Here is a 26991-nt window from a genome sequence, read left to right on the forward strand (position 1 = left end):
AGTTTGGTCGGTGAGGGGTCCCACTGTTTGTGGAGGTGAGGAGTCCCGCAGTTTGTGAGCTGGGCAGTCCCACGGTTTGGTAGGTGAGGAGTCCCACAGTTTGGGGAGGAGAGGAGTCCCACTGCTTGGGGAGGTGAGGATTCCCACAATTTGGGAGGTGAGGAGTCCCACAGTTTGGGAGGTGAGGAGTCCCCCAGTTTGTGAGGGGAGGAGTCCCACAGTTTGAGGGGGGTGAGGATTCACACAGTTTGGGTTGAGATGTCCCACAGTTTGGGAGGGGCGGAGTCCCACAGTATGGTTTCAGATCTCCCACACTTTGGGAGGTGAGGAGACCCACAGTTTGGTCGGTGAGGGGTCCCACAGTTTGGGGAGGTGAGGAGTCCCACAGTTTGGGAGGTGAGGAGTCCCACAGTTTGGGAGGGTGAGGAGTCCCACGGTTTGGGGAGGTCAGGTGTTCCATAATTTCGGAGGTGAGGAGTCCCACGGTTTGGTAGGTGAGGAGCCCCACAGTTTGGGAGTGAGGAGTCCCACAGTTTGTTAGATGAGGGATCCCACAGTTTGGGGATGTGAGGAGTACCACAGTTTGGGGAGGTGGGGAGTCCGACAGTTTGGGAGGGTGAGGAGTCTGACATTTGGGAGGGTGAGGAGTCTGACAGTTTGGGAGTGTGAGGGGTCCCACAGTTTGGGAGGTGAGGATTCCCACAATTTGGGGAATGAGGAGTCCACAGTTTGGGAGGTGAGGAGTCCCACAGGTTGGTAGGTGATGGGTCCCACAGTTTGGGGAGGTGAGGAGTCCCAAAGTTTGGGAGGTGAGGAGTCCCAAAGTTTGGGAGTTGGGGAGTCACACGGTTTGGTAGACGACGAATCGCACAGTTTGGGAGGGAGTTTCCCACAGTTTGGTAGCTGAGGAGTCCCACAGTTTGGGGAGGTGAGGATTCCCACCGTTTGGGAGGGGAGGAGTCCCACAGTTTGGGAGGTGAGGAGTCACCACAGATTGGAGGGTGAGGAGTCCCACAGTTTGGGAGGTGAGGAGTCCCACAGTTTGGAAAGGGTAGCTGTCCCACAGTTTGGGAGTTTGAGGAGACCCACAGTTTGGGAGATGTGGTGTCCCACAGTTTGGGAGGTGATGTGTACCTCAGTTTGGGGAGGTGAGGAGTCCCCACAGTTTGGGGAATGAGGATTCCCACAGATTGGGGAGGTGAGGAGACCCACAGTTTGGGGAGGTGATGTGTCCCCCAGTATGGGGAGGTGAGGAGTCCCCACAGTTTGGGGAATGAGGATTCCCGCAGTTTGGGGAGGTGAGGAGAACAGTTTGGGGAGGTGAGGAGACCCACAGTTTGGGGAGATGAGGTGTCCCACAGTTTAGGAGGTGAGGAGTCGCTCAGTTGGGGGAGGTGAGGAGTCCGACAGTTTGGGGAGGTGACGTGTCCCACAGTTTGGGAGGTGAGGTGTCCCACAGTTTGGGGAGGTGAGGAGTCCCACAGTTTGGGGAGGTGAGGAGACCCACAGTTTGGGGAGGTGACGTGTCCCACAGTTTGGGAGGTGAGGAGTCCCACAGTTTGGGGAGGTGAGGAGTCCCACAGTTTGGGGAGGTGAGGAGTCCCACAGATGGGAGGGTGAGGAGACCCACAGTTTGGGTGTGAGGCGTCCCACTGTTTGGGGAGGTGAGGTGTCCCGCAGTATCTGAGGTGAGTAGTCCCTCAATTTGGGAGGTGAGGTGTCCCACAGTTTGGGAGGGTGAGGAGTCCCACGGTTTGGGGAGGTCAGGTGTTCCATAGTTTGGGAGGTGAGGAGTTCCACAGTTTGGTAGGTGAGGAGTCCCACAGCTTGGGAGTGAGGAGTCCCACAGTTTGGGAGGGTGAGGAGTCCCATGGTTTGGGGAGGTCAGGTGTACATAGTTTGGGAGGTGAGGAGTCCCACGGTTTGCGAGATGAGGAGTCCCACGGTTTGCGAGATGAGGAGTCCCACAGTTTGGGGGTGAGGAGTCCCACAGTTTGGGAGGTGAGGAGTCCCACAGTTTGGGGAGGTGAGGAGTCCCACAGTTTGGGGAGGTGAGGAGTCTCACAGTTTGGGAGGTGAGGAGTCCCACAGTTTGGGAGGTGAGGAGTCCCACAGTTTGAGAGGTGAGGAGTTCCACAGTTTGGGAGGTGAGGAGACCCACAGTTTGGGAGGGTGAGGAGTCCCGCTGTTTGGGGAGGTGAGGAGTCCCACAGTTTGGGGAGGTGAGGAGTCCCACTGTTTGGGGAGGTGAGGACTCCCACAGTTTGGGGAGGTGAGGAGTCCCACAGTTTGGAGGGTGAGGAGTCCCACAGTTTGGGAGGTGAGGAGTCCCACATTTTGGGGAGGTGAGGAGTCCCCCAGTTTGGGAGGTGAGGAGTCCCACAGTTTGGAGGGTGAGGAGTCCCACAGTTTGGGAGGTGAGGAGTCCCACAGATTGGAGGGTGAGGAGCCCCACAGTTTGGGAGGTGTGGAGTCCCACAGATTGGAGGGTGAGGAGTCCCCCAGTTTGGGAGGTGAGGAGTCCCACAGATTGGAGGATGAGGAGTCCCACAGTTTGGGAGGTGAGGAGTCCCACAGTTGGGGAGGTGAGGAGTCCCACAGTTTGGGAGGTGAGGAGTCTCACAGTTTGGGAGGTGAGGAGTCCCACAGTTTGGGAGGTGAGGAGTCCCACAGTTTGGGAGGGTGAGGGGTCCCACAGTTTGGGGAGGTTAGGTGTTCCACAGTTTGGGAGGTGAGGAGTCCCACAGTTTGGGAGGGTGAGGGGTCCCACAGTTTGGGGAGGTTAGGTTTTCCACAGTTTGGGAGGGTGAGGGGTCCCACAGTTTGGGGAGGTGAGGTGTCCCACAGTTTGGGAGGTGAGGAGTCTCAGAGTTTGAGAGATGAGGAGTTCCACAGTTTGGGAGGTGAGGAGTCCCACAGTTTAGGGAGGTGAGGTGTCCCACAGTTTGGGGAATGAGGATTCCCACAGTTTGTGGAGGTGAGGAGACCCACAGTTTGGGGAGGTGAGGTGTCCCACAGTTTGGGAGGTGAGGAGTCCCACAGTTGGGGAGGTGAGGAGACCCACAGTTTGGGGAGGTGAGGTGTCCCACAGTTTGGGAGGTGTGGAGACCCACAGTTTGGGGAGGTGAGGAGTCCCACAGTTTGGGAGGTGTGGAGTCCCACAGTTTGGGAGGTGAGGAGTCCCACAGTTTGGGGAGGTGAGTAGTCCCACAGGTTGGGGAGGTGAGGTGTCCCACAGTTTGGGAGGTGTGGAGTCCCACAGTTTGGGGAGGTGAGGAGTCCCACAGTTTGGGAGGTGTGGAGTCCCACAGTTTGGGAGGTGAGGAGTCCCACAGTTTGGGAGGTGAGGAGTCCCACAGTTTGGGGAGGTGAGTAGTCCTACAGGTTGGGAGGGGAGGAGAACCACAGTTTTGGAGGGGATTAGCCCCACAGGTTGGGAGGGGAGGAGTCCGACAGTTTAGGAGGGTGAAGGGTACCAAAGTTTGGGGAGGTGAGGATTCCCAAAGTTTGGGAGGGTGAGGATTCCCACAGTTTGGGAGGTGAGGAGTCCCACAGTTTGGTAGGTGAGGGGTCCCACAGTTTATGGAGGTGAGGAGTCCCGCAGTTTGTGAGCTGGGCAGTCCCACGGTTTGGTAGGTGAGGAGTCCCACAGTTTGGGGAGGAGAGGAGTCCCACTGTTTGGGGAGGTGAGGATTCCCACAATTTGGGAGGTGAGGAGTCCCACAGTTTGGGAGGTGAGGAGTCCCCCAGTTTGTGAGGGGAGGAGTCCCACAGTTTGAGGGGGGTGAGGATTCACACAGTTTGGGTTGAGATGTCCCACAGTTTGGGAGGGGCGGAGTCCCACAGTATGGTTTCAGATCTCCCACACTTTGGGAGGTGAGGAGACCCACAGTTTGGTCGGTGAGGGGTCCCACAGTTTGGTCGGTGAGGGGTCCCACAGTTTGGGGAGGTGAGGAGTCCCACAGTTTGGGAGGTGAGGAGTCCCACAGTTTGGGAGGGTGAGGAGTCCCACGGTTTGGGGAGGTCAGGTGTTCCATAATTTGGGAGGTGAGGAGTCCCACGGTTTGGTAGGTGAGGAGTCCCACAGTTTGGGAGTGAGGAGTCCCACAGTTTGTTAGATGAGGGATCCCACAGTTTGGGGATGTGAGGAGTACCACAGTTTGGGGAGGTGGGGAGTCCGACAGTTTGGGGAGGTGGGGAGTCCGACAGTTTGGGAGGGTGAGGAGTCTGACAGTTTGGGAGGGTGAGGAGTCTGACAGTTTGGGAGTGTGAGGGGTCCCACAGTTTGGGAGGTGAGGATTCCCACAATTTGGGGAATGAGGAGTCTACAGTTTGGGAGGTGAGGAGTCCCACAGGTTGGTAGGTGATGGGTCCCACAGTTTGGGGAGGTGAGGAGTCCCAAAGTTTGGGAGGTGAGGAGTCCCAAAGTTTGGGAGTTGGGGAGTCACACGGTTTGGTAGACGACGAATCGCACAGTTTGGGAGGGAGTTTCCCACAGTTTGGGAGCTGAGGGGTCCCACAGTTTGGGGAGGTGAGGAGTCCCACAGTTTGGGAGGGGAGGAGTCCCACAGGTTGGTAGGTGATGGGTCCCACAGTTTGGGGAGGTGAGGAGTCCCAAAGTTTGGGAGTTGGGGGGTCCCACGGTTTGGTAGATGACGAATCGCACAGTTTGAGAGGGAGTTTCCCACAGTTTGGGAGCTGAGGGGTCCCACAGTTTGGGGAGGTGAGGAGTCCCACAGTTTGGGAGGGGAGGAGTCCCACAGTTTGGGAGGTGAGGAGTCACCACAGATTGGAGAGTGAGGTGTCCCACAGTTTGGGAGGTGAGGAGTCCCACAGTTTGGAAAGGGTAGCTGTCCCACAGTTTGGGAGTTTGAGGAGACCCACAGTTTGGGGAGATGAGGTGTCCCACAGTTTAGGAGGTGAGGAGTCGCTCAGTTGGGGGAGGTGAGGAGTCCGACAGTTTGGGGAGGTGACGTGTCCCACAGTTTGGGAGGTGAGGAGTCCCACAGTTTGGGGAGGTGAGGAGTCCCACAGTTTGGGGAGGTGAGGAGTCCCACAGATGGGAGGGTGAGGAGACCCACAGTTTGGGTGCGAGGCATCCCACTGTTTGGGGAGGTGAGGTGTCCCGCAGTATCTGAGGTGAGTAGTCCCTCAATTTGGGAGGTGAGGTGTCCCACAGTTTGGGAGGGTGAGGAGTCCCACGGTTTGGGGAGGTCAGGTGTTCCATAGTTTGGGAGGTGAGGAGTCCCACAGTTTGGTAGGTGAGGAGTCCCACAGTTTGGGAGTGAGGAGTCCCACAGTTTGGGAGGGTGAGGAGTCCATGGTTTGGGGAGGTCAGGTGTACATAGTTTGGGAGGTGAGGAGTCCCACGGTTTGCGAGATGAGGAGTCCCACAGTTTGGGGGTGAGGAGTCCCACAGTTTGGGAGGTGAGGAGTCCCACAGTTTGGGGAGGTGAGGAGTCCCACATTTTGGGGAGGTGAGGAGTCCCACAGTTTGGGAGGGTGAGGAGTCCCACAGTTTGGGAGGTGAGGAGTCCCACAGTATGGGAGGTGAGGAGTCCCACAGTTTGGGATGGTGAGGAGACCCACAGTTTGGGAGGTGAGGAGTCCCACAGTTTGGGGGTGAGGAGTCCCACATTTTGGGGAGGTGAGGAGTCCCACAATTTGGGGAGGTGAGGTGTCCCAATGTTTGGGGAGATGAGGAGTCCCACAGTTTGGGGAATGAGGATACCCACAGTTTGGGAAGGTGAGGAGACCCACAGTTTGGGGAGGTGAGGTGTCCCACAGTTTGGGGAGATGAGGAGTCCCACAGTTTGGGGAATGAGGATTCCCACAATTTGGGAAGGTGAGGAGACCCACGGTTTGGGGAGATGAGGAGTCCCACAGTTTGGGGAATGAGGATTCCCACAATTTGGGAAGGTAAGGAGACCCACAGTTTGGGGAGGTGAGGAGACCCACCGTTTGGGAGGTGAGGAGTCCCACAGTTTGGGGAGGTGAGGAGTCCCACAGTTTGGGGAGGTGAGGAGTCCCACAGTTTGGGAGGTGAGGAGTCCCACAGTTTGGGGAGGTGAGGATTCCCACAGTTTGGGAGGTGAGGAATCCCACAGTTTGGGGAGGTGAGGAGTCCCACAGTTTGGGAGGTGAGGAGTCCCACAATTTGGGGAGGGTGAGGAGTCCCACAGTTTGGGAGGGTGAGGAGTCCCACAGTTTGGGGAGGGTGAGGAGTCCCACAGTTTGGGAGGTGAGGATTCCCACAGTTTGGGGAGGTCAGGAGTCCCACAGTTTGGGAGGTGAGGAGTCCCACAGTTTGGGGAGGTGAGGAGTCCCACAGATTGGAGGGTGAGGAGTCCCACAGTTTGGGAGGTGAGGAGTCCCACAGATTGGAGGGTGAGGAGTCCCACAGTTTGGGAGGTGAGGAGTCCCACAGATTGGAGGGTGAGGAGTCCCCCAGTTTGGGAGGTGAGGAGTCCCACAGTTTGGGAGGTGAGGAGCCCACAGTTTGGGAGGGGAGGAATCCCACAGTTTGTGAGGGAGTTGTCCCACAGTTAGGTAGGAGAGGGGTCCCACATTTTGGGGAGGTGAGGAGTCCCACAGTTTGGGAGGTGAGGAGTCCCACAGTTTGGGAGGGGAGGAGTCCCACAGTTTGGGAGGGGAGGAGTCACCACAGATTGGAGGGTGAGGAGTCCCACAGTTTGGGAGGTGAGGAGTCCCACAGATTGGAGGGTGAGGAGTCCCACAGTTTGGGAGGTGAGGAGTCCCACAGTTTGGAGGGTGAGGAGTCCCACAGTTTGGGAGGTGAGGAGTCCCACATTTTGGGGAGGTGAGGAGCCCCCAGTTTGGGAGGTGAGGAGTCCCACAGTTTGGAGGGTGAGGAGTGCCACAGTTTGGGAGGTGAGGAGTCCCACAGATTGGAGGGTGCGGAGTCCCACAGTTTGGGAGGTGAGGAGTCCCACAGTTTGGAGGGTGAGGAGTCCCACAGTTTGGGAGGTGAGGAGTCCCACATTTTGGGGAGGTGAGGAGTCCCCCAGTTTGGGAGGTGAGGAGTCCCACAGTTTGGAGGGTGAGGAGTCCCACAGTTTGGGAGGTGAGGAGTCCCACAGATTGGAGGGTGAGGAGTCCCACAGTTTGGGAGGTGAGGAGTCCCACAGATTGGAGGGTGAGGAGTCCCCCAGTTTGGGAGGTGAGGAGTCCCACAGATTGGAGGGTGAGGAGTCCCACAGTTTGGGAGGTGAGGAGTCCCACAGTTGGGGAGGTGAGGAGTCCCACAGTTTGGGAGGTGAGGAGTCTCACAGTTTGGGAGGTGAGGAGTCCCACAGTTTGGGAGGTGAGGAGTCCCACAGTTTGGGAGGGTGAGGGGTCCCACAGTTTGGGGAGGTTAGGTGTTCCACAGTTTGGGAGGTGAGGAGTCCCACAGTTTGGGAGGGTGAGGGGTCCCACAGTTTGGGGAGGTTAGGTGTTCCACAGTTTGGGAGGTGAGGAGTCCCACATTTTGGGAGGCGAGGAGTCCCAGAGTTTGAGAGATGAGGAGTTCCACAGTTTGGGAGGTGAGGAGACCCACAGTTTAGGGAGGTGAAGTGTCCAACAGTTTAGGGAGGTGAAGTGTCCCACAGTTTGGGGAATGAGGATTCCCACAGTTTGTGGAGGTGAGGAGACCCACAGTTTGGGGAGGTGAGGTGTCCCACAGTTTGGGAGGTGAGGAGTCCGCAGTTGGGGAGGTGAGGAGACCCACAGTTTGGGGAGGTGAGGTGTCCCACAGTTTGGGAGGTGTGGAGTCCCACAGTTTGGGGAGGTGAGGAGTCCCACAGTTTGGGAGGTGTGGAGTCCCACAGTTTGGGAGGTGAGGAGTCCCACAGTTTGTGGAGGTGACGTGTCCCACAGTTTGGGAGGTGAGGAGTCCCACAGTTTGGGGAGGTGAGGAGTCCCACAGTTTGGGGAGGTGACGTGTCCCACAGTTTGGGAGGTGAGGAGTCCCACAGTTTGGGGAGGTGAGGAGTCCCACAGTTTGGGGAGGTGAGGAGTCCCACAGATGGGAGGGTGAGGAGACCCACAGTTTGGGTGTGAGGCGTCCCACTGTTTGGGGAGGTGAGGTGTCCCGCAGTATCTGAGGTGAGTAGTCCCTCAATTTGGGAGGTGAGGTGTCCCACAGTTTGGGAGGGTGAGGAGTCCCACGGTTTGGGGAGGTCAGGTGTTCCATAGTTTGGGAGGTGAGGAGTCCCACAGTTTGGGGAGGTGAGGAGTCCCACAGCTTGGGAGTGAGGAGTCCCACAGTTTGGGAGGGTGAGGAGTCCCATGGTTTGGGGAGGTCAGGTGTACATAGTTTGGGAGGTGAGGAGTCCCACGGTTTGCGAGATGAGGAGTCCCACGGTTTGCGAGATGAGGAGTCCCACAGTTTGGGGGTGAGGAGTCCCACAGTTTGGGAGGTGAGGAGTCCCACAGTTTGGGGAGGTGAGGAGTCCCACAGTTTGGGGAGGTGAGGAGTCTCACAGTTTGGGAGGTGAGGAGTCCCACAGTTTGGGAGGTGAGGAGTCCCACAGTTTGAGAGGTGAGGAGTTTCACAGTTTGGGAGGTGAGGAGACCCACAGTTTGGGAGGGTGAGGAGTCCCACTGTTTGGGGAGGTGAGGACTCCCACAGATTGGAGGGTGAGGAGTCCCACAGTTTGGGAGGTGAGGAGTCCCACAGTTGGGGAGGTGAGGAGTCCCACAGTTTGGGAGGTGAGGAGTCTCACAGTTTGGGAGGTGAGGAGTCCCACAGTTTGGGAGGTGAGGAGTCCCACAGTTTGGGAGGGTGAGGGGTCCCACAGTTTGGGGAGGTTAGGTGTTCCACAGTTTGGGAGGTGAGGAGTCCCACAGTTTGGGAGGGTGAGGGGTCCCACAGTTTGGGGAGGTTAGGTGTTCCACAGTTTGGGAGGGTGAGGGGTCCCACAGTTTGGGGAGGTTAGGTGTTCCACAGTTTGGGAGGTGAGGAGTCCCACATTTTGGGAGGCGAGGAGTCCCAGAGTTTGAGAGATGAGGAGTTCCACAGTTTGGGGAGGTGAGGAGTCCCACAGTTTGGGGAATGAGGATTCCCACAGTTTGTGGAGGTGAGGAGACCCACAGTTTGGGGAGGTGAGGTGTCCCACAGTTTGGGAGGTGAGGAGTCCCACAGTTTGGGGAGGTGAGGAGTCCCACAGTTTGGGAGGTGAGGAGTCCCACAGTTGGGGAGGTGAGGAGACCCACAGCTTGGGGAGGTGAGGTGTCCCACAGTTTGGGAGGTGTGGAGTCCCACAGTTTGGGGAGGTGAGGAGTCCCACAATTTGGGAGGTGTGGAGTCCCACAGTTTGGGAGGTGAGGAGTCCCACAGTTTGGGGAGGTGAGTAGTCCCACAGGTTGGGAGGGGAGGAGAACCACAGTTTTGGATGGGATTAGCCCCACAGGTTGGGAGGGGAGGAGTCCGACAGTTTAGGAGGGTGAAGGGTACCAAAGTTTGGGGAGGTGAGGATTCCCAAAGTTTGGGAGGGTGAGGATTCCCACAGTTTGGGAGGTGAGGAGGCCCACAGTTTGGTAGGTGAAGGGTCCCACAGTTTATGGAGGTGAGGAGTCCCGCAGTTTGTGAGCTGGGCAGTCCCACGGTTTGGTAGGTGAGGAGTCCCACAGTTTGGGGAGGAGAGGAGTCCCACTGTTTGGGGAGGTGAGGATTCCCACAATTTGGGAGGTGAGGAATCCCACAGTTTGGGGAGGTGAGGAGTCCCACAATTTGGCAGGTGAGGAGTCCCACAGTTTGGGAGGTGAGGAGTCCCCCAGTTTGTGAGGGGAGGAGTCCCACAGTTTGAGGGGGGTGAGGATTCACACAGTTTGGGTTGAGATGTCCCACAGTTTGGGAGGGGCGGAGTCCCACAGTATGGTTTCAGATCTCCCACACTTTGGGAGGTGAGGAGACCCACAGTTTGGTCGGTGAGGGGTCCCACAGTTTGGGGAGGTAAGGAGTCCCACAGTTTGGGAGGTGAGGAGTCCCACAGTTTGGGTGGGTGAGGAGTCCCACGGTTTGGGGAGGTCAGGTGTTCCATAATTTGGGAGGTGAGGAGTCCCACGGTTTGGTAGGTGAGGAGCCCCACAGTTTGGGAGTGAGGAGTCCCACAGTTTGTTAGATGAGGGATCCCACAGTTTGGGGATGTGAGGAGTACCACAGTTTGGGGAGGTGGGGAGTCCGACAGTTTGGGAGGGTGAGGAGTCTGACATTTGGGAGGGTGAGGAGTCTGACAGTTTGGGAGTGTGAGGGGTCCCACAGTTTGGGAGGTGAGGATTCCCACAATTTGGGGAATGAGGAGTCCACAGTTTGGGAGGTGAGGAGTCTCACAGGTTGGTAGGTGATGGGTCCCACAGTTTGGGGAGGTGAGGAGTCCCAAAGTTTGGGAGGTGAGGAGTCCCAAAGTTTGGGAGTTGGGGAGTCACACGGTTTGGGGAGGTGAGGAGTCCCACAGTTTGGGAGGGGAGGAGTCCCACAGTTTGGGAGGTGAGGAGTCACCACAGATTGGAGGGTGAGGAGTCCCACAGTTTGGAGGTGAGGAGTCCCACAGTTTGGAAAGGGTAGCTGTCCCACAGTTTGGGAGTTTGAGGAGACCCACAGTTTGGGAGATGTGGTGTCCCACAGTTTGGGAGGTGATGTGTCCCTCAGTTTGGGGAGGTGAGGGGTCCCCACAGTTTGGGGAATGAGGATTCCTGCAGTTTGGGGACGTGAGGAGACCCACAGTTTGGGGAGGTGAGGAGACCCACAGTTTAGGAGGTGAGGAGTCGCTCAGTTGGGGGAGGTGAGGAGTCCGACAGTTTGGGGAGGTGACGTGTCCCACAGTTTGGGAGGTGAGGAGTCCCACAGCTTGGGTGTGAGGCGTCCCACTGTTTGGGGAGGTGAGGTGTCCCGCAGTATCTGAGGTGAGTAGTCCCTCAATTTGGGAGGTGAGGTGTCCCACAGTTTGGGAGGGTGAGGAGTCCCACGGTTTGGGGAGGTCAGGTGTTCCATAGTTTGGGAGGTGAGGAGTCCCACAGTTTGGTCGGTGAGGAGTCCCACAGTTTGGGAGTGAGGAGTCCCACAGTTTGGTAGATGAGGGGTCCCACAGTTTGGGGAGGTGAGGAGTCCCACGGTTTGGTAGGTGAGGAGTCCCACTGTTTGGGAGTGAGGAGTCCCACAGTTTGGTAGATGAGGGGTCCCACAGTTTGGGGAGGGGAGGAGTACCACAGTTTGGGGAGGTGGGGAGTCCGACAGTTTGGGAGGGTGAGGAGTCTGACATTTGGGAGGGTGAGGAGTCTGAAAGTTTGGGAGTGTGAGGGGTCCGACAGTTTGGGGAGGTGACGTGTCCCACAGTTTGGGAGGTGAGGGGTCCCACAGTTTGGCAGGGTGAGGGGTCCCACAGTTTGCGGAGTTGAGGTGTTCTACAGTTTGGGAGGTGAGGATTCCCACAATTTGGGGAATGAGGAGTCCACAGTTTGGGAGGTGAAGAGTCCCACAGGTTGGGAGGTGAGGAGTCCCAGAATTTGGGGAGGTGAGGAGTCCCACATTTTGGGGGTGAGCAGTCCCACAGGTTGGGAGGTGAGGATTCCAAATGTTTGGGAGGTGAGGAGTCCCACAGTTCGGGAGGTGAGGAGTCCCACAGGTTGGGGGGGTGAGGAGTCCCACAGTTTGGGAGATGAGGAGTCACACAGGTTGGGGGGGGTGAGGAGTGCCACAGTTTGGGGAGGTGAGGAGCCCCACAGTTTGGGAGCTGAGGAGTTCCTCAGTTTGGGAGGTGAGGAGTCCCACAGTTTGGGAGGTGATGAGTCCCACAGGTTGGGGGGGGTGAGGAGTCCCACAGGTTGGGGGGGGGTGAGGAGTCCCACAGTTTGGGAGGTGAGGAGTCCCACAGTTTGGGAGGGTGAGGAGTCCCACGGTTTGGGGAGGTCAGGTGTTCCATAGTTTGGGAGGTGAGGAGTCCCATGGTTTGGTAGGTGAGGAGTCCCACAGTTTGGGAGGTGAGGAGTGCCACAGTTTGGGGAGGTGAGGAGCCCCACAGTTTGGGGAGGTGAGGAGCCCCACAGTTTGGGAGCTGAGGAGTTCCTCAGTTTGGGAGGTGAGGAGTCCCACAGTTTGGGAGGTGATGAGTCCCACAGTTTGGGAGGTGAGGTGTCCCACAGTTTGGAGGGTGAGGAGTCCCACTGTTTGGGAGGTGAGGAGTCCCACAGATTGGAGGGTGAGGAGTCCCACAGTTTGGGAGGTGAGGAGTCCCACAGATTGGAGGGTGAGGAGTCCCCCAGTTTGGGAGGTGAGGAGTCCCACAGATTGGGAGGGTGAGGAGTCCCACAGTTTGGGAGGTGAGGAGTCCCACAGTTTGGGAGGTGAGGAGTCGCACAGTTTGGGAGGGTGAGGGGTCCCACAGTTTGGGGAGGTTAGGTGTTCCACAGTTTGGGAGGTGAGGAGTCCCACAGTTTGGGAGGGTGAGGGGTCCCACAGTTTGGGGAGGTTAGGTGTTCCACAGTTTGGGAGGGTGAGGGGTGCCACAGTTTAGGGAGGTTAGGTGTTCCACAGTTTGGGAGGTGAGGAGTCCCAGTGTTTGAGAGATGAGGAGTTCCACAGTTTGGGAGGTGAGGAGACCCACAGTTTAGGGAGGTGAAGTGTCCAACAGTTTGGGGAATGAGGATTCCCACAGTTTGTGGAGGTGAGGAGACCCACAGTTTGGGGAGGTGAGGTGTCCCACAGTTTGGGAGGTGAGGAGTCCCACAGTTGGGGAGGTGAGGAGACCCACAGTTTGGGGAGGTGAGTTGTCCCACAGTTTGGGAGGTGTGGAGTCCCACAGTTTGGGGAGGTGAGGAGTCCCACAGTTTGGGAGGTGTGGAGTCCCACAGTTTGGGGAGGTGAGGAGTCCCACAGTTTGGGGAGGTGAGGAGTCCCACAGTTTGGGAGGTGTGGAGTCCCACAGTTTGGGGAGGTGAGGAGACCCACAGTTTGGGGAGGTGAGGAGTCCCACAGTTTGTGAGGTGTGGAGTCCCACAATTTGGGAGGTGAGGAGTCCCACAGTTTGGGGAGGTGAGTAGTCCCACAGGTTGGGAGGGGAGGAGAACCACAGTTTTGGAGGGGATTAGCCCCACAGGTTGGGAGGGGAGGAGTCCGACAGTTTAGGAGGGTGAAGGGTACCAAAGTTTGGGGAGGTGAGGATTCCCAAAGTTTGGGAGGGTGAGGATTCCCACAGTTTGGGAGGTGAGGAGTCCCACAGTTTGGTAGGTGAGGGGTCCCACAGTTTGTGGAGGTGAGGAGTCCAGCAGTTTGTGAGCTGGGCAGTCCCACGGTTTGGTAGGTGAGGTGTCCCACAGTTTGCTGGTGAGGAGTCCCACAGTTTGGGGAGGAGAGGAGTCCCACTGTTTGGGGAGGTGAGGATTCCCACAATTTGGGAGGTGAGGAATCCCACAGTTTGGGGAGGTGAGGAGTCCCACAATTTGGGAGGTGAGGAGTCCCACAGTTTGGGAGGTGAGGAGTCCCCCAGTTTGTGAGGGGAGGAGTCGCACAGTTTGAGGGGTGTGAGGATTCACACAGTTTGGGTTGAGATGTCCCACAGTTTGGGAGGGGCGGAGTCCCACAGTATGGTTTCAGATCTCCCACACTTTGGGAGGTGAGGAGACCCACAGTTTGGTCGGTGAGGGGTCCCACAGTTTGGGGAGGTGAGGAGTCCCACAGTTTGGGAGGTGAGGAGTCCCACAGTTTGGGAGGGTGAGGAGTCCCACGGTTTGGGGAGGTCAGGTGTTCCATAGTTTGGGAGGTGAGGAGTCCCACGGTTTGGGAGTGAGGAGTCCCACAGTTTGTTAGATGAGGGATCCCACAGTTTGGGGATGTGAGGAGTACCACAGTTTGGGGAGGTGGGGAGTCCGACAGTTTGGGAGGGTGAGGAGTCTGACATTTGGGAGGGTGAGGAGTCTGACAGTTTGGGAGTGTGAGGGGTCCCACAGTTTGGGAGGTGAGGATTCCCACAATTTGGGGAATGAGGAGTCCACAGTTTGGGAGGTGAGGAGTCCCACAGGTTGGTAGCTGAAGGGTCCCACAGTTTGGGGAGGTGAGGAGTCCCACAGTTTGGGAGGGGAGGAGTCCCACAGTTTGGGAGGTGAGGAGTCACCACAGATTGGAGGGTGAGGAGTCCCACAGTTTGGAGGTGAGGAGTCCCACAGTTTGGAAAGGGTAGCTGTCCCACAGTTTGGGAGTTTGAGGAGACCCACAGTTTGGGAGATGTGGTGTCCCACAGTTTGGGAGGTGATGTGTCCCCCAGTTTGGGGAGGTGAGGAGTCCCCACAGTTTGGGGAATGAGGATTCCTGCAGTTTGGGGACGTGAGGAGACCCACAGTTTGGGGAGGTGAGGAGACCCACAGTTTGGGGAGATGAGGTGTCCCACAGTTTAGGAGGTGAGGAGTCGCTCAGTTGGGGGAGGTGAGGAGTCCGACAGTTTGGGGAGGTGACGTGTCCCACAGTTTGGGAGGTGAGGAGTCCCACAGTTTGGGGAGGTGAGGAGTCCCACAGTTTGGGGAGGTGAGGAGTCCCACAGAAGGGAGGGTGAGGAGACCCACAGCTTGGGTGTGAGGCGTCCCACTGTTTGGGGAGGTGAGGTGTCCCGCAGTATCTGAGGTGAGTAGTCCCTCAATTTGGGAGGTGAGGTGTCCCACAGTTTGGGAGGGTGAGGAGTCCCACGGTTTGGGGAGGTCAGGTGTTCCATAGTTTGGGAGGTGAGGAGTCCCACAGTTTGGTCGGTGAGGAGTCCCACAGTTTGGGAGTGAGGAGTCCCACAGTTTGGTAGATGAGGGGTCCCACAGTTTGGGGAGGTGAGGAGTCCCACGGTTTGGTAGGTGAGGAGTCCCACTGTTTGGGAGTGAGGAGTCCCACAGTTTGGTAGATGAGGGGTCCCACAGTTTGGGGAGGGGAGGAGTACCACAGTTTGGGGAGGTGGGGAGTCCGACAGTTTGGGAGGGTGAGGAGTCTGACATTTGGGAGGGTGAGGAGTCTGAAAGTTTGGGAGTGTGAGGGGTCCGACAGTTTGGGGAGGTGACGTGTCCCACAGTTTGGCAGGGTGAGGGGTCCCACAGTTTGCGGAGTTGAGGTGTTCTACAGTTTGGGAGGTGAGGATTCCCACAATTTGGGGAATGAGGAGTCCACAGTTTGGGAGGTGAAGAGTCCCACAGGTTGGGAGGTGAGGAGTCCCAGAATTTGGGGAGGTGAGGAGTCCCACATTTTGGGGGTGAGCAGTCCCACAGGTTGGGAGGTGAGGATTCCAAATGTTTGGGAGGTGAGGAGTCCCACAGTTCGGGAGGTGAGGAGTGCCACAGTTTGGGGAGGTGAGGAGCCCCACAGTTTGGGAGCTGAGGAGTTCCTCAGTTTGGGAGGTGAGGAGTCCCACAGTTTGGGAGGTGATGAGTCCCACAGTTTGGGAGGTGAGGTGTCCCACAGTTTGGGGAGGTGAGGAGTCGCACAGTTTGGGGAGGCGAGGAGTCCCACAGTTTCGGAGGTGAGGAGTCCCACAGTTTCGGAGGTGAGGAGCACCACAGTTTGGGAGGTTAGGAGTCCCACAGTTTGGGGAGGCGAGGAGTCCCACAGTTTGGGAGGTTGAGGAGTCCCACAGTTTGGGGAGGTGAGGAGTCCCACAGTTTGGGGAGGTGAGGAGACCCACAGTTTGGGGAGGTGGGGAGTCCGACAGTTTGGGAGGGTGAGGAGTCTGACATTTGGGAGGGTGAGGAGTCTGACAGTTTGGGAGGTGAGGATTCGCACAATTTGGGGAATGAGGAGTCCACAGTTTGGGAGGTGAGGAGTCCCAAAGATTGGTAGGTGATGGGTCCCACAGTTTGGGGAGGTGAGGAGTCCCAAAGTTTGGGAGGTGAGGAGTCCCAAAGTTTGGGAGTTGGGGAGTCACACGGTTTGGTAGACGACGAATCGCACAGTTTGGGAGGGAGTTTCCCACAGTTTGGTAGCTGAAGGGTCCCACAGTTTGGGGAGGTGAGGATTCCCACTGTTTGGGAGGGGAGGAGTCCCACAGTTTGGGAGGTGAGGAGTCACCACAGATTGGAGGGTGAGGAGTCCCACAGTTTGGGAGGTGAGGAGTCCCACAGTTTGGAAAGGGTAGCTGTCCCACAGTTTGGGAGTTTGAGGAGACCCACAGTTTGGGAGATGTGGTGTCCCACAGTTTGGGAGGTGATGTGTCCCTCAGTTTGGGGAGGTGAGGAGTCCCCACAGTTTGGGGAATGAGGATTCCTGCAGTTTGGGGACGTGAGGAGACCCACAGTTTGGGGAGGTGAGGAGACCCACAGTTTGGGGAGATGAGGTGTCCCACAGTTTAGGAGGTGAGGAGTCGCTCAGTTGGGGGAGGTGAGGAGTCCGACAGTTTGGGGAGGTGACGTGTCCCACAGTTTGGGAGGTGAGGAGTCCCACAGTTTGGGGAGGTGAGGAGTCCCACAGTTTGGGGAGGTGAGGAGTCCCACAGAAGGGAGGGTGAGGAGACCCACAGCTTGGGTGTGAGGCGTCCCACTGTTTGGGGAGGTGAGGTGTCCCGCAGTATCTGAGGTGAGTAGTCCCTCAATTTGGGAGGTGAGGTGTCCCACAGTTTGGGAGGGTGAGGAGTCCCACGGTTTGGGGAGGTCAGGTGTTCCATAGTTTGGGAGGTGAGGAGTCCCACAGTTTGGTCGGTGAGGAGTCCCACAGTTTGGGAGTGAGGAGTCCCACAGTTTGGTAGATGAGGGGTCCCACAGTTTGGGGAGGTGAGGAGTCCCACGGTTTGGTAGGTGAGGAGTCCCACTGTTTGGGAGTGAGGAGTCCCACAGTTTGGTAGATGAGGGGTCCCACAGTTTGGGGAGGGGAGGAGTACCACAGTTTGGGGAGGTGGGGAGTCCGACAGTTTGGGAGGGTGAGGAGTCTGACATTTGGGAGGGTGAGGAGTCTGAAAGTTTGGGAGTGTGAGGGGTCCGACAGTTTGGGGAGGTGACGTGTCCCACAGTTTGGGAGGTGAGGGGTCCCACAGTTTGGCAGGGTGAGGGGTCCCACAGTTTGCGGAGTTGAGGTGTTCTACAGTTTGGGAGGTGAGGATTCCCACAATTTGGGGAATGAGGAGTCCACAGTTTGGGAGGTGAAGAGTCCCACAGGTTGGGAGGTGAGGAGTCCCAGAATTTGGGGAGGTGAGGAGTCCCACATTTTGGGGGTGAGCAGTCCCACAGGTTGGGAGGTGAGGATTCCAAATGTTTGGGAGGTGAGGAGTCCCACAGTTCGGGAGGTGAGGAGTGCCACAGTTTGGGGAGGTGAGGAGCCCCACAGTTTGGGAGCTGAGGAGTTCCTCAGTTTGGGAGGTGAGGAGTCCCACAGTTTGGGAGGTGATGAGTCCCACAGTTTGGGAGGTGAGGTGTCCCACAGTTTGGGGAGGTGAGGAGTCCCACAGTTTGGGGAGGCGAGGAGTCCCACAGTTTCGGAGGTGAGGAGTCCCACAGTTTCGGAGGTGAGGAGCACCACAGTTTGGGAGGTTAGGAGTCCCACAGTTTGGGGAGGCGAGGAGTCCCACAGTTTGGGAGGTTGAGGAGTCCCACAGTTTGGGGAGGTGAGGAGTCCCACAGTTTGGGGAGGTGAGGAGACCCACAGTTTGGGGAGGTGAGGAGCACCACAGTTTGGGAGGTTAGGAGTCCCACAGTTTGGGGAGGCGAGGAGTCCCACAGTTTGGGGAGGTGAGGAGTCCCACAGTTTGGGGAGGTGAGGAGTCCCACAGTTTGGGGAGGTGAGGAGACCCACAGTTTGGGGAGGTGAGGAGCACCACAGTTTGGGAGGTGAGGAGTCCCACAGTTTGGGGAGGTGAGGAGACCCACAGTTTGGGGAGGTGAGGAGCTCCACAGTTTTTGGGAGGTGAAGAGACCCATAGTTTGGAGAGGTGAGGAGTCCCACTGTTTGGGAGGGTGAGGAGTCCCACTGTTTGGGGAGGTGAGGAGTCCCACAGTTTGGGAGGTGAGGTGTCCCACAGTTTGGGGAGGTGAGGAGTCCCACAGTTTGGGAGGGTGAGGAGTCCCACAGTTTGGGGAGCTGAGGAGTCCCACAATTTGGGGAGGTGAGGAATCGCACAGTTTGGGGAGTTGAGGAGTCCCACATTTTTGGGAGGTGAGGAGCCCCACAGTTTGGGAGGGTGAGGAGTCCCACAGTTTGGGAGGTGAGGAGTCCCACAGTTTGGGAGGTGAGGAGTCCCACATTTTTGGGAGGTGAGGAGACCCATAGTTTGGGGAGGGTGAGTAGTCCCACAGTTTGGGAGGCGAGGAGTCCCACAGTTTGGGGAGGTGAGGAGTCCCACAGTTTGGGGAGGTGAGGAGTCCCACAGTTTGGGAGGTAAGGAGCCTCACAGTTTGGGAGGTGAGGAGTCCCACAGTTTGGGGAGGTGAGGAGTCCCACAGTTTGGGGAGGCGAGGAGTCCCACAGTTTGGGAGGTAAGGAGTCCCACAGTTGTGGGAGGTGAGGAGTCCCACAGTTTGGGGAGGTGAGGTGTCCCGCAGTATCTGAGGTGAGTAGTCCCACAGTTTGGGAGGGTGAGGATTCCCACAGTTTGGGGAATGAGGATTCCCACAGTTTGGGGAGGTGAGGATTCCCACAGTTTGGGGAATGAGGATTCCCACAGTTTGGGGAGGTGAGGAGACCCACAGTTTGGGGAATGAGGATTCCCACAGTTTGGGGAGGTGAGGAGTCCCACAGTTTTGGGAGGTGAGGAGACCCATAGTTTGGGGAGTGAGGTGTCCCAGTGGTTGGGGAGGTGAGGAGTCCCACAGTTTGGGGAGGGTGAGGAGTCCCACAGTTTGGGGAGGCGAGGAGTCCCACAGTTTGGGAGGTGAGGAGTCCCACAGTTGTGGGAGGTGAGGAGTCCCACAGTTTGAGGAGGTGAGGAGTCCCACAATTTGGGAGGTGAGGAATCCCACAGTTTGGGAGGTGAGGAGTTCCGCAGTTTGGGAGTGGAGGGGTCCCACAGTTTGGGGAGGTGAGGAGCACCCAAGTTTGGGAGGTGAGTTGTCCCACAATTTGGGAGGTGAGGAATCCCACAGTTTGGGAGGTGAGGAGTTCCACAGTTTGGGAGGTGAGGGGTCTGACAGTTTGGGAGGTGATGAGTCCCACAGTTTGGGTGTGAGGCGTCCCACTGTTTGGGGAGGTGAGGTGTCCCGCAGTATCTGAGGTGAGTTGTCCCACAATTTGGGAGGTGAGGTGTCCCACAGTTTGGGGAGGTGAGGAGTTCCACAGTTTGGGGAATGAGGATTCCCACAGGTGGGAAGGTGAGGAGTTCCACAGTTTGGGAGGTGAGGAGACCCACAGTTTGGGGGTGAGGAGTCCCACAGTTGGGGGAGGTGAGGAGTCCCACAGTTGGCGGAGGTGAGGAGTCCCACAGTTGGGGGAGGGGAGGAGTCCCTCAGTTTGGGAGGGGCGGAGTCCCACAGATCGGGAGGGGAGGAGTCCCACAGTTTGGGATGTGAGGAGTCCCACAGTTTGGGAGGTGAGGAATCCCAAAGTTTGGGAGTTGGGGAGTCCCACAGTTTGATAGGTGAGGAGTCCCACAGTTTGGGAGGTGGGGCGTCCCACGGTTTGGTAGGTGAGCAGTCCCACAGTTTGGGAGGTGAGGAGTCCCACAGTTTGGTAGGTGAGGGGTCCCACAGTTTGGGGAGATGAGGAGTCCCACAGTTTGGGGATGTGGGTTGTCCGACAGGTTGGGAGGGTGAGGAGTCTGACAGTTTGGGGAGGTGACGTGTCCCACAGTTTGGGGAGGTGAGTAGTCCCACAGTTTGGGAGGTGAAGGGTCCCACAGCTTGCGAGGTGAAGAGTCCCACAGTTTGGGGAGGTGAGGAGTCCCACAGGTTGGGAGGGGAGGAGACCCACAGTTTTGGAGGGGATGAGGCCCACAGGTTGGGAGTGGAGGAGTCCGACAGTTTGGGAGGGTGAGGAGTCCCACAGTTTGGGAGGTAGGGAGTCCCATGGTTTTGTAGGTGAGGAGTCCCACAGTTTGGGAGGGAGGACTCCCACAGTTTGGTAGATGAGGGGTCCCATATTTTGGGAGGTGAGGAGTCCCACACTTTGTGGAGGTGGGGAGTCCGACATTTTGGGAGGGTGAGGAGTCTGACAGTTTGGGAGGGTGAGGGGTCTGACAGTTTGGGGAGGCGACGTGTCCCACAGTTTGGGAGGTGAGGAGTCCCATAGTTTGGGAGGGTGAGGAGTACCACAGTTTGGGAGGTGAGAAGTTCCACAGGTTTGGAGATGAGGAGTCCCATGGTTTGGGGGGCTGAGGAGCCCCACAGTTTGGGAGGTGAGGACTCCCACAGTTTGGGAGGTGAGGAGTCCCACAGTTTGGGAGGTGAGGAGTTCCACAGTTTGGGGAGGTGAGGAGTCCCACAGTTTGGGGAGGTGAGGAGGCCCACAGTTTGGGGAATGAGGATTCCCACAGGTTGGGAAGGTGAGGAGTTCCACAGTTTAGGAGGTGAGGAGACCCACAGTTTGGGGGTGAGGATTTCCACAGTTTGGGAGGTGAGGAGTCCCACTGTCTGGATTCAGATGTCCCACCGTTGGGGGAGGTAAGGAGTCCCACAGGTTGGGAGATGAGGAGACCCACAGTTTGAGAGGTGCAGGGTCCAACAGTGGGTTAGGTGAGGAGTCCCAGATGTTGGGAGGGGAGGAGATCCACAGTTTTGGAGGGGATGAGTCCCACAGGTTGGGAGGGGTGGAGTCCCACAGTTTGGGATGTGTGGAGTCCCACAGTTTTGGAGGTGAGGAGTCTCACAGTTTGGGGGGTGAGGAGTCCAACAGTTTGGGGGTGAGCAGTCCCTCAGTTTAGGGAGGTGAGGAGACTGACAGTTTGGGAGGGTGAGGTGTCCCACAGTTTGGGAGGTGAGGAGTCCCACAGTTTGGGAGGTGAGGAGTCTGACAGTTTGGGGAGGGTGAGGAGTCCCACAGTTTGGGAGGTGAGGAGTCCCACAGTTTGGGAGGTGAGGAGTCTGACAGTTTGGGGAGGTGAGGAGTCCCACAGTTTGGGAGGTGAGGAGTCTGACAGTTTGGGGAGGGTGAGGTGTCCCACAGTTTGGGAGGTGAGGAGTCCCACAGTTTGGGAGGTGAGGAGTCTGACAGTTTGGGAGGGTGAGGTGTCCCACAGTTTGGGGAGGTTAGGTGTTCGACAGTTTGGGGAGGTGACGTGTCCCACAGTTTGGGAGGGTGAGGAGTCCCACAGTTTGGGAGGTGAGGAGTCCCACAGTTTGGGAGGGTGAGGCGTCCCACAGTTTGGGGAGGTTAGGTGTTCGACAGTTTGGGAGGTGAGGAGTCCCACATTTTGGGAGGTGTGGTGTCCCAGAGTTTGAGAGGTGACGAGTTCCACAGTTTGGGAGGTGAGGAGACCCACAGTTTAGGGAGGTGAGGTGTCCCACAGCTTGGGAGGCGTGGAGTCACAGAGTTTGGGAGGTGAGGAGTACCACAGTTGGGGGAGGTGAGTAGTCCCACAGGTTGGGAGGGGAGGAGAACCACAGTTTTGGAGGGGATTAGCCCCACAGGTTGGGAGGGGAGGAGTCCAACAGTTTAGGAGGGTGAAGGATGCCAAAGTTTGGGGAGGTGAGGATTCCCAAAGTTTGGGAGGGTGAGGATTCCCACAGTTTGGGAGGTGAGGAGTCCCACAGTTTGGTAAGTGAGGGGTCCCACAGTTTGGGAGGTGAGGAGTCCCCCAGTTTGTGAGGGGAGGAGTCCCACAGTTTGAGGGGGGTGATGATTCACACAGTTTGGGTTGAGATGTCCCACAGTTTGGGAGGGGAGGAGTCCCACAGTCTGGTTTCAGATCTCCCACAGTTTGGGAGGTGAGGAGTCCCACAGTTTGGTCGGTGAGGGGTCCCACAGTTTGGGGAGGTGAGGAGTCCCACAGTTTGGGAGGTGAGGAGTCCCACAGTTTGGGAGGGTGAGGAGTCCCACAGTTTGGGGAGATCAGGTGTTCCATAGTTTGGGAGGTGAGGAGTCCCACGGTTTGGTAGCTCAGGTGTTCCATAGTTTGGGAGGTGAGGATTCCCACAGTTTGGGGAGGTGAGGAGTTCCACAGTTTGGGGAGGTGGGGTGTCCGACAGGTTGGGAGGGTGAGGGGTCTGACATTTGGGAGGGTGAGGAGTCTGACAGTTTGGGAGTGTGAGGGGTCCAACAGTTTGGGGAGGTGACGTGTCCCACAGTTTGGGAGGTGAGGAGTCCCACAGTTTGGCAGGGTGAGGGGTCCCATAGTTTGCGGAGGTGAGGTGTTCTACAGTTTGGGAGGTGAGGATTCCCACAATTTGGGGAATGAGGAGTCCACAGTTTGGGAGGTGAGGAGTCCCACAGGTTGGGAGGTGAGGAGTCCCAGAATTTGGGGAGGTGAGAAGTCCCACATTTTGGGGGCGAGGATTCCCACAGGTTGGGAGGTGAGGATTCCAAAAGTTTGGGAGGTGAGGAGTCCCACAGTTCAGGAGGTGAGGAGTCCCACAGGTTGGGGGGGGTGAGGAGTCCCCCAGTTTGGGAGGGTGAGGAGTCCCACATTTTGGGAGGGTGAGGAGACCCACAGGTTTGGAGCTGAGGAGTCCAACCCTTTGGGAGGTGAGGAGTCCCACAGGTTGGGAGGTGTGGAGTCCAACACTTTGGGAGGTGAGTAGTCCCAGAGGTTTGGAGGTGAGGAGTCCCACATTTTGGGGGTGAGGAGTCCCACAGGTTGGGAGGTGAGGATTCCAAAAGTTTGGGAGGTGAGGAGTCCAACAGTTCGGGAGGTGAGGAGTCCCACAGGTTGTGGGGGGTGAGGAGTCCCACAGTTTGGGAGATGAGGAGCCCCACAGATTGCGGGGGTGAGGAGTCCCCAAGTTTGGGAGGGTGAGGAGTCCCACAGTTTGGGAGGGTGAGGAGACCCACAGGTTTGGAGCTGAGGAGTCCAACACTTTGGGAGGTGAGGAGTCCCACAGGTTGGGAGGTGTGGAGTCCAACACTTTGGGCGGTGAGTAGTCCCAGAGGTTTGGAGGTGAGGAGTCCAACAGTTTGGGAGTTGAGGAGTCCCACAGTTTGGGGAGGTGAGGAGCCCCACAGTTTGGGAGCTGAGGAGTTCCTCAGATTGGGAGGTGATGAGTCCCACAGTTTGGGAGGTGAGGTTTCCCGCAGTATCTGAGGTGAGTAGTCCCACAATTTGGGAGGTGAGGCGTCCAACAGTTTGGGGAGTTGAGGAGTCCCCACAGTTTGCGGAATGAGGATTCTCACAGTTTTGGGAGGTGAAGAGACCCATAGTTAGGGAGGTGAGCTGCCCCACAGTTTGGGGAGGTGAGAAGGCCCACAGTTTGGGGAGGTGAGGCGTCCCACAGTTTGGGGAGGTGAGAAGGCCCACAGTTTGGGGAGGTGAGGCGTCCCACAGTTTGGGGAATGAGGATTCCCACAGTTTGGGGAGGTGAGGAGTCCCACAGTTTTGGGAGGTGAAGCGACCCATAGTTTGGGGAGGTGAGGAGACCCACAGTTTGGGAGGTGAGGAGTCCCACAGTTTGGGTGGGTGTGGTGTCCCACAGTTTGGGAGGTGAGGAGTCCCACAGTTTGGGAGGTGAGGAGTCCCACAGTTGTGGGAGGTGAGTAGTCCCACAGTTTGACAGATGGGGACTCCCACAGTTTGGGGAGGTGAGGAGCCCCACAATTTGGGAGGTGAGGTGTCCAACAGTTTGGGGAGGTGAGGAGTCGCACAGTTTGGGGAGGTGAGGAGTCCCACAGTTTGGGGAGGGTGAGGAGTCCCACAGTTTGGGGAGGTGAGGAGTCCCACAGTTTGGGAGGTGAGGAGTCCCACAGTTGTGGGAGGTGAGGAGTCCCACAGCTTGTGGAGGTGACGTGTCCCGCAGTATCTGAGGTGAGTAGTCCCACAATTTGGGAGGTGAGGTGTCCCACAGTTTGGGCAATGAGGATTCCCACAGTTTGGGGAGTGAGGATTCCCACAGTTTGGGGAGGTGAGGAGACCCACAGTTTGGGGGAATCAGGATTCCCACAGTTTGGGGAGGTGAGGAGTACCACAGTTTTGGGAGGTGAGGAGACCCATGGTTTGGGGAGGTGAGGTGTCCCAGAGGTTGGGGAGGTGAGGAGTCCTACAATTTGCGGAGGGTGAGGAGCCCCACAGTTTGGGGAGATGAGGAGTCCCACAGTTTGGGAGGTGAGGAGTCCCACAGTTGTGGGAGGTGAGGAGTCCCACAGTTTGGGGAGGTGAGGAGTCCCACAGTTGTGGGAGGTGAGGAGTCCTTCAGTTTGGGGAAGTGAGTAGTCCCACAGTTTGGGAGGTGAAGGGTCCCACAGTTTGGTTGGGTGAGGAATCCTACAGTTGTGGGAGGTGAGGAATCCCACAGTTGTGGGAGGTGAGGAGTCCCACAGTTGTGGGAGGTGAGGAGTCCCACAGCTTGGGGAGGTGAGCAGTTCCACAGTTTGCGAGGTGAAGGGTCCCACAGTTTGTGAGGTGAGGAGTCCCACATTTGGGGAGGTGAGCAGTTCCACAGTTTGCGAGGTGAAGGGTCCCACAGTTTGCGAGGTGAAGGGTCCCACAGTTTGGGGTGGTGAGGAGTCCCACAGTTTGGCATGTGGGGAGTCCCACAGTTTGGGAGTGTGAGGGGTCCCACAGTTTGGGGAGGTTAGGTGTTCCACAGTTTGGGGGTGAGGAGTCCCACAATTTTGGAGGGGAGGAGTCCCAGAGTTTGAGAGTTGAGGAGTCCCACAGTTTGGGAGGTGAGATGTTCCACAGGTTTGGAGATGAGGAGTCCCACAGTTTGGGAGGTGAGGAGTCCCACAATTTGGGGAGGTGAGGAGTCCCAGAGTTTGGTAGGTGAGGAGTTCCACAGTTTGGGATGTGAGGAGACCCACCGTTTGGGGGTGAGGAGCCCCACAGTTTGTGGAGGTGAGGTGTCCAACAGTTTGGGGAGGTGAGGTGTCCCACAGTTTCTGAGGTGAGTGGTCCCACAGTTTGGGGAGGTGAGGAGTCCCACAGTTTGGGGAATGAGGATTCCCACAATTTGGAGAGGTGAGGAGGCCCACAGTTTGGGGAGGTGAGGTGTCACACAGTTTTGGGAGGTGAGGAGACCCACAGTTGGGGGAGGTGAGGAGTCCCACAGGTTGGGAGAGGAGGAGACCCACAGTTTTGGATGGGAAGTGTCCCACAGTTTGGGAGGTGAGGATTCCCACAGTTTGAGAGGTGAAGGGTCCAACAGTTGGTGAGGTGAGAAGTCCCACAGGTTGGGAGGGGAGGAGCCCCACAGTTTTGGAGGGGATTAGCCCCACAGGTGGGGAGGGGAGGAGTCCGACAGTTTAGGAGGGTGAAGGGTACCAAAGTTTGGGGAGGTGAGGAGTTCCACAGTTTGGGGAGGTGAGGAGTCCCACAGCTTGGGAGGGTGAGGAGTCCCACAGTTTGGGAGGTGAGGAGTCCCGCAGTTTGGTAGGTGAGGGGTCCCACAGTTTGGGAGGGAGGACTCCCACAGTTTGGTAGTTGAGGGGTCCCACAGTTTGGGGAGTTGAGGAGTGCCACAGTTTGCGAGGTGAGGATTCACGCAGTTGGATTGAGATGTCCAACAGTTTGAGGGGGTGAGGAGCCCCACAGTTTGGGAGGGGAGGAGTCCCACAGTTTGGGGAGGTGAGGAGTCCCCCAGTTTGGGCGGGGAGGATTCCCACAGTTTGGGAGGTGAGGAGACCCCCAGTTTGGGAGGGGAGGAGTCCCACAGTCTGGATTCAGATGTCCCACAGTTTGGGAGGTGAGGAGTCCCAAAGTTTGGTAGGTGAGGAGCCCCACAGTTTGGGGAGGTGAGAAGTTCCACAGTTTGGGAGGTGGGGAGTCCCACGGTTTGGTAGGTGAGGGTCCCACAGTTTGGGGAGTTGAGGAGTCCCACAGTTTGGGAGGGGAGGTGTGCCACAGTTTGGGAGGTGAGGAGTCACCACAGATTGGAGGGTGAGGAGTCCCACAGTTTGGGAGGTGACGGGTCCAACAGTTGGGGAGGTGAGGATTCCCACAGTTTGGGAGGTGAGGTGTCGCATAGTTTTGGGGTGAGCAGTCCCTCAGTTTGGGGAGGTGAGGGTTACCACATTTTGGGGAGGTGAGGAGACACACAGTTTGGGGAGGTGAGGAGGCACACAGTTTTGACGTGAGGAGTCCCACAGTTTCTGATGTGAGGAGCCCACAATTTGGGATGTGAGGAGTCTCACAGTTTGGGGAGGTGAGGTGTCCCACAGTTTGGGGGGTGAGGTGTCCCACAGTTTGGGGGGTGAGGTGTCCCACAGTTTGGGGGTGAGGTGTCGCACAGTTTGGGGAAGTGAGGAGTCCCATAGTTTGGGGGTGAGGAGTCCCTCAGTTTGGGGGGTTGAGATGCCCCACAGTTTGGGGAGGTGAGACGGCCCACAGTTTGGGAGGTGAGGTGTCCCACAGTTTGGGAGGTGCGGAGTCCCTGAATTTGGGTAGGTGAGGAGTCCCACAGTTTGACAGGTGGGGATTCCCAGAGTTTGGGGAGGTGAGGAGTCCCAGAGTTTGGAAGGTGAGGAGTCCCACAGTTTGGGGAGGTGAGGAGGCCCACAGTTTTGCATTGAGGAGTCCCACAGTTCAGCGGCGAGGAGACTCACAGTTTGGGAGGTGAGGAGACCCCACAGTTTGGGAGGTGAGGAGACCCACAGTTTGAGAGATGAGGAGTCCCACAGTTTGGGAGATGATAAGTGCCACATTTTGGGGGCTGAGGAGTCCCACAGTTAGGGAAAGTGAGGAGTCCCACAGTTTGGGAGGTGAGGAGAGCCACATTTTGGGAGGTAAGGACTCCCACAGTTTGGGAGGTGAGGAGTCACACAGTTTGGGAGTTGTGGAGTCCCACAGTTTGGGAGTTGAGGCGTCTCACAGTTTGGGAGGGTGAGATATCCCACCGTTTGGGGGTGAGGAGTCCCACAGTTTGGGAGGTGAGGAGACCCACATTTTGGGAGGTGAGGAATACCACATTTTGGGAGGTGAGGAGTCCCACAGTTTGGGAGGTGTGGAGTCCCACAGTTTGGGAGTT

At 57.4% G+C, this 26991-nt stretch overlaps 1 protein-coding gene across 3 annotated transcripts in view; it reads left to right on the plus strand.

The window, feature by feature from the left end:
* moxd1l (monooxygenase, DBH-like 1, like) overlaps positions 1 to 26991 on the plus strand; it is a 295828-nt gene that overhangs the window by 27196 nt on the left and 241641 nt on the right. The window lies entirely within an intron of this gene.

The sequence above is a fragment of the Somniosus microcephalus genome, unplaced genomic scaffold (genome assembly GCF_052327205.1).
Source record: "Somniosus microcephalus isolate GS21.2 unplaced genomic scaffold, FLI_Smic_1.0 unresolved_chr3, whole genome shotgun sequence".
NCBI lineage: Eukaryota > Metazoa > Chordata > Chondrichthyes > Squaliformes > Somniosidae > Somniosus > Somniosus microcephalus.